Below are 12,500 nucleotides of genomic sequence, written 5' to 3' on the forward strand. Positions count from 1 at the left end.
AATGTTGTGGTAGGCTATAAATCAGGCATCATGTTATTTCTAATTTTGTGTTAATGCTGTTTTAGCACTGATAATCGCGGATTCGCGGTGGTATTGAAGAGTTTTTTGTAACCGTCAGGAGTTCATTTCATTTGTAGACTATTGCTTTCACATTGGGCTCACCTTTCTTGGGAAAGAAAGCTGTTAACACTTGTTTTCCCTAATTTCTTTTTTCTCCCTTTCTTGCCTCTCTTTTCTTTTCTGGGAACCGGATTTAGCTTTCTTAGACTTAGACATCTTCACACCGTGACCGTCTGCATTACTGCTTCGGCAGAATGAACGTTACTTCAAAAATGCCAACCCGTTCTCATCTCAGGGCGTCATATAAGGCCGTTTTGTCACGTCCTTCGGCGTTTTCTATCCACGCATATAGCACCCTTTCGCGTGTAGGTGCACGCTCATGGCTTTCAACCAACTTCAGCGTAAAACCACCCGCGATGTTATTAGACGCTCTGGGCTTCACTCGTCATTAATTCACCACAATGTTGAACGACTGCACAGACGTAGGGTTTGAGCAACAACGAGTTATGTTTCCTCCATGATGATTGGCTAAAACAGGAGGTCATTAATCGTTTTTGATATAGGAGTTTATTGGCCATTTTAACACCTTTATTGTGCGAGAGAGACGCTCATGGCTTTCTCCAATGCAACCCACGGGCGTTTCACAGGACGCATTCGGATTTGGCCAAATTGCAATGCAAGGGCGACATATCCGACGCTTTCAGCAACAGTGCGGACAATTTGGTTTTGTTTTAAATTATCCAGTAGCCTAACCTTAATTTAAACCTGGACGTGTGCTTGGTAGGTCTAACAAAAAAACCCACAATAACAGGTGAAATGCCCGTGCCATCTATTGCCCGCATAGAGGAGTATATTGGCCGTTTTCAATACCTTTACCGTGCGAGAGAGAGATGGCTTTCTCCAATGCAACCCACGTTTCACAGGACGCTTTCGGATTTGGCCTTCAATCCAAGGGCGATATATCTTACGCTTTCAGTAAAAGCGCGGACAATTTGCTTTTGTTTCAAATGATCCAGTAACCTTAATTTAAACATGAATGTGTGCTTGTTAGGCTTGGCCAAAAAACACAATAATATGTGACATGCCCATGCCATCTATTGCCTGCATAGAGGATTTGATTGGTCATTTTCAAAACCCTTATCGTGCGAGAGACGCTCATGGCTTTCTTCAATGCAACCCACGGGCGTTTCACAGGACGCATTTGGATTTGGCCAAATTGCAATACAAGGGCGACATATCCAACGCTTTCAGCAACAGTGCGGACAATTTGGTTTTGTTTTAAATTATCCAGTAGCCTAACCTTAATTTAAACATGGACGTGTGCTTGGTAGGTCTAACAAAAAAAAACACAATAACAGGTGACATGCCCGTGCCATCTATTGCCCGCATAGAGGAGTATATTGGCCGTTTCCAACACCTTTACCGTGCGAGAGAGACGCTCATGGCTTTCTTCAATAAAACCCACATATGCGTTTCACAGGACGCATTCGGATTTGGCCTTTCTAAGAGCGACATATCGGACGCTTTCAGTAACAGTGCGGGCAATTTGCTTTTATTTTAAATGATCCATAATCTTAATTCAAATATAAATGTGCGCTTGGTAGGCCTAACCAAAAAAGTCAATAATATGTGACATGCCCATCTAATGCCAGCTTAGAGGAGTTGCTGTTTTCAACACCTGCATCGTGCGAGAGGGACAATGCAACCCACACAGGCGTTTAACATGACGCATTGGGTACGCATTCGCGGCAAAGGCCACCGCGCAGCACATAGCCCATTGATTTCCTATGGAGAGCGCAATGCGTAGTTAACGCGTCCGCTATGCATCTCGGGAAGGCGGCGCGGCGGTGCGTCGAGAGGTTAACGCTAGGCGGTTAGCCAATGAAAGTACATCTTCGGTACACAAGTTCTCTCTTTTGCTCTAGTCTTCCGGTCCGCCTGCCAGAAATATTTGTTCCGCCTGCTCCGCGTGTTAGTTTAGTGAAAATATATTAAGCTATGGTGGCGAAGCCATTAAGTTTAGAACAAGTTCGCCACTGCACCCTATCAAAAAGACCTTGTTTGCGACTTGAACCAAGACAGAAGGTGCTTTGGAGGAACATGTCAGTGATATGTGTGAGTGTTTCAATAAAAGATGTTAAAATTCCTTGCATTGGTTAACAGTATTACGTACAGCTGCAGGCCAGTTATATATTATTTTAGGGTCTTCGTGTAGCCAGTACAATTACATTTCTCTGTCCATAATATTGCATTTCTGTAGTAAAGTGCAGTAGTAAGTGCAACGTCCCAGGTAGGCTACTGTATTTTCCCTGCATATGAACTGTAAATAATGGAGTTACATTTTGTATTTGAATGTTTGCCTAATTTTTTAGACAAACTGAAAAATGACAGCTGTCATCTCACATAGTTTACATTAGTCATAACTTCTCACAAACAGATATGTTCATGGATGGATTTAATCTATCTATCTATCTATCTATCTATCTATCTATGCGTGTGTGTGTGTGTGTGTTATCCCTCTCTCAGTCCTTCTGTAAAGCACTGGAGTACCTGAGCTACATTTCTCAATGTGAACCCTCATACAAAGACCCTACTGAGTACTACGCAGAGGCGCCTGGCGGTACAGCTACAAGGTCAACCTCAGCATAGATGAGTCCAGAATCCACGCCCCTCAGGTGAGTTAGAGTCCACCAGACCATGTTTTTGTAGGCCTCATGTAGGCCTACCAACATTGGTCATAACTTCTCACAAACATATATGTTTATGGATGGGTTTGATCTATCTATCTATCTGTGTGTGTGTGTGTGTGTGTGTGTGTGTGTGTGTGTGTGCGTGCGTGTGCATGTGTGTTATCCCTCTCTCAGTCCTTCTGTAAAGCACTGGAGTACCTGAGCTACATTTCTCAAAGTGAACCCTCATACAAAGACCCTACTGAGTACTATGCAGAGGCGCCTGGCGGTACAGCTACAAGGTCAACCTCAGCATAGATGAGTCCAGAATCCACGCCCCTCAGGTGAGTTAGAGTCCACCATGTTTTTGTAAGCCTCATGTAGGCCTACCAACATTGTCTTAATTTAAACCCTAGGAAGCCTGCTTTGCTGTGTGTGTGTATGTGTGTGTGTGTGTGTGTGTGTGTGTGTGTCTATCTATCTGTGTGTGTGTGTGTGTGTGTGTGTATCTGTGTGTGTGTGTGTGTGTCTGTGTGTGTGAACGTGTGTGTGTGTGTGTGTGTGTGTGTGTCTATCTATCTGTGTGTGTGTGTGTGTGTGTTTGTGTCTGTGTGTGTGAGTGTGTGTGTGTATCTATCTATCTATCTGTGTGTGTGAGTGTGTGTGTGTATCTATCTATATGTGTGTGTGTGTGTGTGTGTGTGTGTCTATCTATCTGTGTGTGTGTGTGTGTGTGTGTGTGTATCTGTGTGTGTGTGTGTGTGTGTATCTATCTGTGTGTGTATGTGTGTGTGTGTGTGTGTGTGTGTGTGTGTGTGTGTGTCTATCTCTGTGTGTGTGTGTGTGTGTCTGTGTGTGTGTGTGTGTGTGTGTGTGTGACTATCTCTGTGTGTGAGTGTGTGTGTATCTATCTATCTGTGTGTGTGTGTGTGTGTGTCTATCTATCTGTCTGTGTGTATGTGTCTCTGTGTGTGTGTGTGTGTGTGTGTGTGTGTGTGTGTATGTCTGTGTGTGAATTTGTGTGTGTGTATGTATCTATCTATCTGTGTGTGTGTGACTATCTGTGTGTGTGCATGTGTGTGTGTCTGTGTGTGTGAGTGTGTGTGTATCTATCTATCTGTGTGTGTGTGTGTATGTGTGTGTGACTATCTGTGTGTATGTGTGTGTATGTGTGTGTGTGTGTGTGTGTATGTGTGTGTGACTATCTTTTTGTGTGCGTGTGTGTCTATTTGTGTGTGTGTGTGGCTATCTATCTGTGTGTGTGTGCGTGTATGTTTGTGTGTGTGTGTGTGTGCAGGGTGTCCGCGCAGTAGTAAAAGGTAGTAAATAGAATCTACCAAAATGAAGGCCCTTGAAAGGTAGTAAAAGGTAATAAATGCAATTTGACTTGGTAGTAAATTTTTCATCACCACCTTAATATATAATGACTTTACATTTTTTGCTTAATATTTGTGTCTACATGTTTTAACTTCATCTTGCCTAATTAAAAAATATATACGTGCTAACAGGACCTGAGTGAGTCGGAGTCAATCAGGAGTCAATAGCAATGACGTAGAAGTAAACTGTGTAGAGTTCCGTGGTTGACAGCCTATCAGCGACGCCAACAAACACATTTTCGCCTTTTTGCTTCAGTTGATATTACAGGGATACAAACAACACGCTTTTCGGTGTCTCCTTCACGTTGCTTTGGGCGACTTATATGAATCGTGCAGATCCAAAGAGTTTTTTTAGGGGCCGGGAATGCAGGGATGCTTTTCGGCGACTCTCGCGTTTTTCACGTCATCTAGGCCAGTGGGCCTTAACTGGTGGGTCGGGACCCAAAAGTGGGTCGCGGAACCATTCTGGGTGGGTTGCGGAGCTTGTGGTTAAAAAAAAAGAATAAATCGGCCATTTCAAATAGACTTAAATTGAGATGAAATGGTGCAGAATCCACAGTGTGCGATGTTCACAATTGCTGGAACATGTGTAAAAATGCCTTATAATAAAGTACACCTGTCAAAGACAGACCTGTCAAGTAGCCTACTTTAAGGTGACATCAGGAGTTGGAGACTTCACAAATGTAATGCCAAACAGCATGTTCCAAACAAATAGGCCTACAGGCACTTCGCCTTTCTTAGCATGAAGCTCACCAAATCTGTTGTCTTGAACGCTATAAAATATATATGGGTCGTGACTTCATGAACATGGGAAATTGTGGGTCCCAAAGCCAGACCAGTTAAGAACCACTGATCTAGGCTCTACCGCAGGCTACCAGAGCAGTGTTTATCATATGGGCCTGCTGGTTCGGTGTGCGGTGCTTTTGTCACTCATCTGATAATATTTGTTCATGTAGCAAAGGAGCGGTAGATGTAGGCCTAGGCTAGCCTATCACTCTGATGGCAGCTAAGAAAATATAGGCTACACTCACTCTGTTAGGAGGCAACTCTCTCAGTTTGCACTAGGCTACTTCAGCTGGAAGTTTTAACAACTGTGGACTTGACTAGTGTAAGCTTTCGTTCAGCTGACGGTAGCGCTGCCATCTGTGATCATCCAGAACCGTGCAATAAAATTCCACCTAGCCCGTCAGTAACAAAGTTCGAACTAGTCACTGACATAGTAACCGACAACATTTTTTTAACGTAACCTAGACCTAGTATCTAATGTTACGGAATTGCAAGAAAACGAGTGAAAACAACTCCTTACTTTTAACCACGCAAGTGCGCGTGTCATTTATTAAAACGATAGAAAACTGAATCAAAGACGGCACTGTCCATCAACAAAAACAGCATGCAGTTTAAAAGTCCCGTTATTTAAAGTCCCAGACATTTAAAGGGACAGCGATCACTCAAGACAGACCTACACCACAACTGAGTGATGAACGTGAAATTCTTTGAATAGCCTACAAAACACTGCATTTAGATGACAACTGCGTGAAAAACCACGCTAATCTAGTTAATGGCGAATTAAGTTTATGGCATTCACATTTAAATCATTCAATAGCCTATGAAAACTTGATCAGTTAAATTGTTCTCATAAAAGGAACAGCAGGCCTACAAAATATTCCAAATAGGCTAGTTTTATTGCAGTGACAGAAAACTGCAACATATGAGTTTAAAACCATGTTAAATTTCAAAGCATCTAGCTAGTGACAGGAGGTTTTAGGGTGGGAAAGAAACTCTGTAACCTACTTGATTCCACAGTCAATGTTCAGTATTTGGCCTATAATTTAGCCTATAATATTGGCATTTGAATCCATGAAAACTAACCAAAATCTATAATTTCCTATCGACAATAGGCCCCAGTAACGCATCGAATCGCATTGTTACACATTTTGAAGTATTGAGAAGAATCAAATCATTGGCTTAAATAATCTATATTGTATCAAATTGTGATTAAACTTGATTTACACTCCTAAATGGCATCCTTACCTACCTACCTAACTGTTGTTTTGGAAAGTATTTATCATGCAAGCATTGTGCATCCATGCTGAGTAATGCAATGCAATGAAATCATAGTTTTCAATTTTGCATTCGTATGCATTGGGGGGGGGGGGGGGGGGGCGGGGTAGTCGGTGGTGTTTGTTCTTCATTTTTCACCACACATGTTTGGTGTTTTAGCGTCATTTGTGCCAATATCATTCACCTTTTTAGGGCTAAGGGCTGGTTAGGATAACTCAAGGGCTAGGGTTAAGGTAAGGACAACTGAAACTGAACTCGACACTACAAAAAAACATTGTCATTGACAATGACCATACTTAATGATCACAATTAGAAAATATTAGTGTACCTAATATTTATGATTTATATCTTATAGCAAGTATTAAGTGGTGCTTTGTATACCCCCCCCCCCCCAAAAAAAAAAAAAAAAAAGGGCTGCTGCTTGATGTCGTGTTGGTAGTAAAAAATATTGTGGAGGTAGTAAAAAAGGTAGTTAAAAAGTAGTAAATTCAACTCTATGATTCCTGCATATACCCTGGTGTGTGTGTGTGTGTGTGTGTGTGTGTGTGTGTGTGTGTGTGTGTATGTCTGTGTGAGTGTGTGTGAGTGTGTGTGTGTGTGTCTGTGTGTGTGAGTGTGAGTGTTTGTGTGTGTGTGAATCTATCTATCTGTGTGTGTGTGTGTGTGTGTGTTTGTGTCTATCTATCTGTGTGTGTGTGTGTGTGTGTGTGTGTGTGTGTGTGTGTGTCTATCTATCTGTGTGTGTGTGTGTGTGTGAGTGTGTGTATCTATCTATCTCTGTGTTTGTGTGTGTGTGTGTGAGTGTTTGTGTGTGTGTGAATCTATCTATCTGTGTGTGTGTGTGTGTGTGTGTTTGTGTCTATCTATCTGTGTGTGTGTGCGTGTGTGTGTGTGTGTCTATCTATCTGTGTGTGTGTGTGTCTGTGTGTATCTATCTATCTGTGTGTGTCTGTGTGTGTGTGTGTGTGTGTATCTGTGTGTGTGAGTGTGTGTATCTATCTATCTCTGTGTGTGTGTGTGTGTGTTTGTGTGTGTGTGTGACTATCTGTGTGTGTGAGTGTGTGTGTATCTATCTAGCTGTGTGTGTGTGTGTGTGTATCTGTGTGTGTGTGTTGTTATCCCTCTCTCAGATCTGCATTACAGTGCTGGAGTACTTGAGCTGCATCTTTGAAAGTGAGCACTCGTGCAGTAGTCTAATACATAGTGCAATGCAGTATTTCCATGTCTTACGCGGTTTACATTTAGAGGCTACTCACAAACAGATATATGTTTATGAACTGATTTGAACTGAGCATTTATTATTTTCAGAAACATGCTGTAAGGTCAGACGTGTTGTCCTCCTACCCCCAACTTCCTGTCCTCATCCCAAAACTTTGTTTGGTCTATATTCCATCATTGGCCCTTGGTAAGGAGCTTACATTCTACCATGTTGTTTTTGTAGGCCTACATCACAGTTGTCTTTCTCTTAATTTAAACCCTAGGAAGGCAGCTTGGTTGGTGATGTGGTTTTGTGTGTGTTTTATCCCTCCTCCAGTCTTGCTGTAAAGTACTGGAGTACTTGAGCTACATCTCTGGAAGTGAACACTTGTGCAGAGACGCTACTGAGTACTATGCAGAGGCCTGGAAGAAGTTACATGGTCAACCCAAACATAGGTGATTACAGAATTCACCCCAGCATAGAATAGTTAGACTCCACTCCACCATAGATGAGTATAGGGTCAACCACACCATAGGTGAGTTAGAATCCACCCCAGAATAGGTGAGTTAGTGTCCAGCACACCACAGGTGAGTTACAGTCCAGCCCAGCATTAACATTACATAGTGTACATGAGCATGTCTTGTAGCTTGAGTATGTAGTGTAGTTTAGGTTCTTTGATAGGGCAATCATTTTGTTGGCAGAATGCGTTCTGTGAAGTAGGGCCTTTACAGACCCCATGTACAACATGAGGCATGCATTATTATGCTATGAGCTAGGTTGTTGATTGGCTGGTTACAGTACATCCTGTACTACAAAGGAGAACGGTGGAGAAAGGTGGGACATAGGTCATACTTCATGTTTTTTAGCCAAAGACCAAACAATACACACCTCCCGCAGTGCACCCTGATTATCTCCACATAATATTATATAATCAGTAACCATGGTATTCAGCTTCATTCAAAGTCAATAAATTGTAGTCTCTCTTGGTACTTTTAAATGTTTTATCTCTGTTTTATATCTTAATTTCCAGGTTGTCAGCTGTTGGCTCAACAACAAAGCAGAAAGACATAGTGGACCACTGGCTAGCCACACCACATGATAGTCACAGAGTCTTCTACATTGCAAGACTGATTTACCCATTGCTTCTGTGACAAGATGGGTCTTGTGTTCCTGTGATCGGACAGCTCAACAATACATCATTCTAACTGACACCAGATGGATTGAGCTTTTCTGCTGATCAGATGGGTTTTCAGATTGTCCGTCTGGCCAGAGGGGGACCACTACACTGGCAATGGCTTGGGTTTGCCTTAGGGTCCGCCAACCATCGAGGTTTCTGACCAAATCAACCAGCGGTCAACAGGTGCTGCTGGCCAGTGGATCTACATTTTTGTCATGATAACCTGTTTTTTTGTAAATAACACTATAGATTATGGATTATTCCAAGGAAGACACACACTGATCAATACATACTTATTTTAAGGGACACAAAGAGAGGAAGGACTCCATCCACTAATATTGGACATACAGTATGGTGTCATTGTCTTGTGTATCCATCCAATGCAAAGCTAGATTAATATGCAATACTTGCAATAATTTGTTATGCCATGTGAAATGATTTGGTTAAAGTTGAAAACCACACTCGTATGCATTAGCTCTTGCAAAAATATTTAATGGAGCATGTCTACAACAGACGCGTATGGGCCCTAGGCCATGCTGGGGCCGATACGCTGATGATGGCCTATAGCCGAAACGTGTCCGTTTGTAGACATGGCTTTAAAAAAAAAAAAAAATGTCATGTCTTTCTTTGAACTCACACCCAAAGATGTCTTTTATTTTGAGCACGCCTGTTCCTGTGTATCTTTTTAGTTTTTTGGTACCTTTGCTCACGCTACCATGTGTTAGTTTTGTGTAGTGCTGAATGTATTAGGGAAGCTGAACACCTTTGCTGTGTTTTATCTGTATGAAAGAATCCCCTGGTTAAAGAAATCACACCTTTTAATTGACCTTGATACATAAATGTATGTTGTGCTGAAATAAAGCAATTTCACTGCTGGGCTCACCTGTGGCAAATGCTGTGGCAAGTGTGATGCACCAGACATCCTTAGAAACTACCATTCAGACACCCATATTGGCCAAACAGGCCTTGATGAGTCACACAAGGTTTTTTTTATGAAATGTTGGTGTGTGGCAAGTTATTTTGATACAGGGGATGATAACAAATGACATATATAGACATATATATACATAAATAGATATCATATGACATATTTCATGTGTTGCAAGCCACCTCTGTGGTTGTGGCTATAGATCACTGCCCCCTTCCATCATGGACAATCCCTAGTCAGGAAATGCTGAGCCTGCATTATATCCCTTCCACCTGTTTGTATCCAGGAGCCAGGTGAAGCTCTGCAGTAATCTACAGCACCTTTGTAACCTTAGCCAGGGGAGGGTAGCTATGCTGTAGAGGACATCTTGCCTTGTTCTTGTCCCGAGAAATACTTTCCCCATCTGCCCTCAATACTATAAACCGGTTGTCTTAACATTGCACAGATTGGTCTTGGCCCTCTTGAGATCATATATGACCAGCTACTTGGATCCATTACAGTTCACATACTGCCCAGAGGTGGGTGTTGAGGATGCCATAATCTACCTGCTCCACAGAACACACTCTCACCTGGGCAGGACTAGTAGCACTGTGAGGATCATGTTCATTGATTTCTCAAGTGGTTTTAACACCATACAGCCTATGCTGCTACATGAGAAGATTCAGGTAGACACCTCCACAACCTCATGTAGTTTTGAGTACATAGGTTGTGCAACTGAAAGGGTGTGTCTGGTCAAGTGGTCAGTGGCGTAGGAGCACTACAGGGGAGTATGCTGTCTCCTTTCTACTTCACACTGTACACCTCAGACTTCTAGTACAACTCTGAGTCATGTCACCTACAGAGGTTCTCAGATGATTCTGCAATTGTGGGGTGTGTCAGTGATGGTGAGGAGTACAGGCAACTGGTGGACCGCTTTGTGACATGGTGCAGGAGCAACCACCTTGTCTTGTATGTGGCTATGCACTTACCATACTCTTCCCTCCACTTCTACCACGTCTCCTCCTACTATACTTCGATTAGTCCTTAAAATGTAGGCACTCTTATCCTCTAGTAGGAGTACTGACAGATGCAGTGGTAATTCCTAGTTAAGGTCTCCTCTGCACTGCTTAAATGTTATTCTATTGCTGTAGCTCTGTAGCTTAAATGTTGTTTTGGATAAAAGTGTCTGCCAGATTAATAAATGGAAAATGATGCATGGTGGACGTTAGGAAGGCCAGGCTTGAGTTGGATGCCATCTCAATCTTAGGTGAAGAGGAAGAGGTTGTAGAGAACTACAAATAAAACTTAGCACAAAAAGTAAGGACATTTGTGTTTGGTAGATCATTTCTCTGTGGCAACCATTCTTTTTGGCAATACATCTTATACCGTTGGAAAGCCTGTTTAGTTCCCTTTCAAAGGCCCCATTTGTAAGGAACATGCACTTGTGGGATGAGCAGCAGAGCTGAGTATGTACTGTAGGTTGCACCCATGAAACGTTTGCCTAATCTTCTCTGCCAATGCCAAACCGCGTATTCTGCCATTGACTCGTTTGGTATTTGGTGTATTGGATGATTGACGTTTGAAGAAACAAGACATATTGGCAATTTAACAATTCATTTTTACAAACAGAAGCCTCAGTAGCATGTGGAAAAACCACACAGCCACAATAGCCTGGCAACTTCTCCTCAAGCTAATCACCAGCCTGTTCACAAACTGCTGGGGGACGGCATCCCATCCCATGAGTCCAGAATCTGAAAACATCACTGAACATAACATTCCTCCACATGTTCAGGTTCCAGTGCACGTGTTGCCGACACCAGTGCAAATGGGCCTGACGGTGAAGGGCAGTCATGGCAAGACTCCTGGCTGCCCTATGAGACCGGAGATTGGCTGTGTGCAGTCTGTTCCGGATTGTCTGGGCAGAGAGCTGTCAGCCATATTGTCCTGCAAACCTTGACTGAAAAACTGTAGAAGACAGATTTGGCCTTCAGTTTGGAGATGGTACTAGGGCTCACTCCAAATAATGCCGCAACTTGGTTTTGTGAAACACCAGCTTGAAGTTGCCATCGCAAGGGCCCTATCCAGATCCGTCAAACACGGCATGCCGATTCTTGGAGAAGACACTTACTGACTGTAGCTGTACTTACAGTAATAGGGCCCATGCTTACAGGTGCCGCCAATCAGTCAGGCCTTTGTAGGGGTGACACCAATATTTCATAACACCAACACATTATATTACATGGGATGTAAAAACTTACCTGAGGTTAATTTAACCTTAACCTTGTTGGTCATAAACAGGGTGCAGTCGGTCAGTGGTCAGAACATAGAACACAACTTAAAGAAATCAGTGAGACTTCTTTAAATATGCTTTATTGTGCATTGTACACTGATACATAGGAAAGCAAATAAAAAGGACTCAAGCCCCAGTCAATAAATATAATAAACTGAAACAAGTATCTAGTTACAATTATCAGTATCATTTAAAGAAACTCATTTTTAAGTGGAAAAACAATGGTAGTCACTCAACGTGGAAAAGTTTTGGATGTGATTCTGGAATGTTAAGTTTAAGTGCAAAAATAACGATATTGCTCAAGATGATAGCATATTCCTGCAACTGCTGTCTGCACGCGGAGTGCATGATGTATATTTCATCGAACACCATTGGTGTGGTAAAATAATCATTGAATAGTAGAGTAGCAGCAATTTGTCAGTGTGGCACAATTACAAAATAGTGCTAATAGATAGATAGATACTTTATTGATGCCCAAGGGGAAATTCAAACTATTAATATGAGATGTTACTCAGTGTGGAACAGTAAACTTTCAATGTGGCGAGTTCATGCGCCAATGATCCGCTGTACTGATGTAACTACCCGTTGCAGTGAACCACAGGATGTGAGGATGTGCAGAATGTGAGGATGCGCAAGATGTGAGGATGTGAGGATGTTGAGGATGATTATGTTAATTGAAGAGCAGTCAGAATTGAAATCCCTGCTCTCCCAACATGTCAGGAGAACCACAGATGAGCGAAATTGGTAGTGGAACACTTCTTT

The 12,500-nt window shown here is 42.4% G+C and overlaps 2 long non-coding RNA genes across 3 annotated transcripts; both read left to right on the forward strand.

Annotated features, from left to right (window-relative positions):
• The first annotated feature begins 1,759 nt into the window (after positions 1-1,759).
• LOC143108716 (uncharacterized) lies at positions 1,760-2,987 on the forward strand. Its single transcript, XR_012983787.1, has 3 exons — positions 1,760-2,175; positions 2,587-2,735; positions 2,925-2,987. It is a non-coding gene; the product is annotated as an uncharacterized LOC143108716 (long non-coding RNA).
• Positions 2,988-3,019: 32 nt separating this feature from the next.
• Positions 3,020-8,507, forward strand: LOC143108714 (uncharacterized). Of its 2 annotated transcripts, none has more exons than XR_012983784.1 (4): positions 3,020-3,073; positions 7,475-7,571; positions 7,701-7,819; positions 8,395-8,507. It is a non-coding gene; the product is annotated as an uncharacterized LOC143108714 (long non-coding RNA). The 2 variants fall into 2 exon arrangements; XR_012983783.1 differs by lacking the exon at positions 3,020-3,073 and adding an exon at positions 7,269-7,339 and having other exon boundaries at positions 8,395-8,506.
• The last annotated feature ends 3,993 nt before the right edge of the window (positions 8,508-12,500 follow it).

Source organism: Alosa pseudoharengus, unplaced genomic scaffold (assembly GCF_046254945.1).
Source record: "Alosa pseudoharengus isolate Yale_2024_CS ecotype anadromous, Long Island Sound unplaced genomic scaffold, YU_APseudo_1.1 YU_APseudo_1.1_scf_63, whole genome shotgun sequence".
Taxonomy (NCBI): domain Eukaryota; kingdom Metazoa; phylum Chordata; class Actinopteri; order Clupeiformes; family Clupeidae; genus Alosa; species Alosa pseudoharengus.